This window comes from Rhipicephalus sanguineus, chromosome 2 (genome assembly GCF_013339695.2).
Source record: "Rhipicephalus sanguineus isolate Rsan-2018 chromosome 2, BIME_Rsan_1.4, whole genome shotgun sequence".
NCBI classification, from domain to species: Eukaryota; Metazoa; Arthropoda; class Arachnida; order Ixodida; family Ixodidae; genus Rhipicephalus; species Rhipicephalus sanguineus.
In genome coordinates this window covers 183,027,952-183,029,980 of record NC_051177.1, presented here as the reverse complement: position 1 = coordinate 183,029,980, position 2,029 = coordinate 183,027,952, and positions in this window count along the sequence as shown.

The window sequence follows — 2,029 nt, the reverse complement described above, 5'->3', positions numbered from 1 at the left end:
TATCCATGCTCTCACTAAACCAGGATCACTGCATTTTACTTCGATTATGACGTCTACGTCCTGAAATATGTCTGGGTTGCCGCACAATATAAAATATGTGTCACCGAGAGTTCTCTGCGACTCTTCATGTGGCACCTTTCTTAAGCTTCTAATAGACCAGGCTCTCAAGGAAATCTTAGGTACTCTAGCTTTACGATTCCCTGTCAAATAAAACAGAAGAGCTTTCCTCGCAAAGGAGGGTTATGACAATGTGGCATCTTCTCGGAGCACCCGAATCGCATTCGCCCTCTTATTTAACAGGTTGTATTAAAGACAGCTTCCTATCTTTGATAGGATGCTAATGTTCTTGAATCAGACGTTCTCTAGAATGTAGCTGTCAAGTCGACGTATGCCTTACCCTACAGTCGCAACGATTTTTGAACGGAACCATGCTCCTGTGGTCTGAATATTTAATCGGATGGATTCAAGAGCTCACTTTCCAACTTTTATACCTATCCGATTTTAAAGCCACCCAATATGGCAGGTATACAGCGAAAACCTGTGAGAACTAAGCCTATCTTCTAGGAATTCCTAACCCTTCTTATCCTCGTGAAATTGTCAGTGTCAGGTGGTACTCACTTTTGACAATTCAGTAGAAACGTACCTCCCCTTCCGCGCCTTCGACGCAAATCACCCAACACCACCCTAACATTCTCTTTTTTTTTAATTTTGACTAACTCTTTCCTCTTTCCTTTTGACTCACCCACTTTTTCGACTCACCCAGTTTGGCATGCTCGCCCCTCCTTACCCCTGCGCCCTCCACTCCTGTTAGCGCACTTGCCCTCCCCCCTTGTGAAGACCGCTTGTCGAAACGTAGTCTTCAGCCACACCCAGTGTTCCATTGATTTTTCATCGCTGATGCCACCCACTTGTTCTAGTAGGTGTGATAAATCTTGTTCAGCAGTTTCAGTTAATTTTTGTTTTTTCGATTGAGAGAGAACAGCTATTTTCAAACTTGCCGTGCAGGAATAGAAACATACCGGTGAGGGAGGAGCGCATGCTTCCATGTGCTGCTCCTGCAGGGTGCCGTTCGCGGAAGTCGTGCGTTGCGCTGGCGTCGGCTTTTCCCGCTTAACGGAGCTCGCGGCTGACCCACCGCCGCCTTGCGAAATTTGTGCCGTCGGGGTGGGTTCACTGGCGTCTGTGAAGAAACGTGGCGGGGCGGTGGGTGTAATAATGACGACATGGGCATTTTTTTTTTCTGGCAAAGCAGGACACTGCCTTCGATGACTCCAAGCTTGGCCTTTAATATTGTTTGTCGCAATTAGCACATTAGTGAAGTACTTATTTGAAAAGTTGGTTCACCTAGTTATTACACCACGGGCAGCTGAAATTGCTATAGTTGGAGATGCTTATTGCGTTAGCCGATAATGACCAAATGCATGACGTTTAGTACGCTCTGCAGAAGCACAGGACACAGAGTTACATTTTTTTGAAGGGCAACAGGAAGGAAACTTTAAATTCTGCGTTCTGTAGAAGCACGAGTGCAAAACGTTGCAGTTTTCGAACATCTTGCGCGAGACGATCGCCGAGTAGAGTGATAATAAAAAGTTAATGACTGTTCTCTATATAGCAAGTGACTGTTCCTTGTAGCAGCACTTCTGGAGCTATCCTAGCACATGTACATTCTTGACACAAGTGCAGCACTCCTTTCGGTCAAGGAATGCTCTCTCTAGCTAGAGCCTACGAGTTACCGTAAATAAATGAATGAATAAATAAATAAATAAATATGCTGCAAGCTGCGCTGTTTATTAGATAAACGTTCGCTTGATCGCGTGTTATTCCTCTCTTCGATACAGCGCTCTTTGAGCTGCCTTTCACAAAATTACTGAGCAATTTCAATAGGGCTTTCACTAATGTCCGTAAAAGCTAGCGCTTGAATCAAGCTTCCACACTTATCGGTTGTTGAATGAATGCTCCAAGGTTCAGCCTGCATGTATTTCATTTCTTAGAAAATGAAGGCATGGCAAGAAAACACGGACATGAAGAA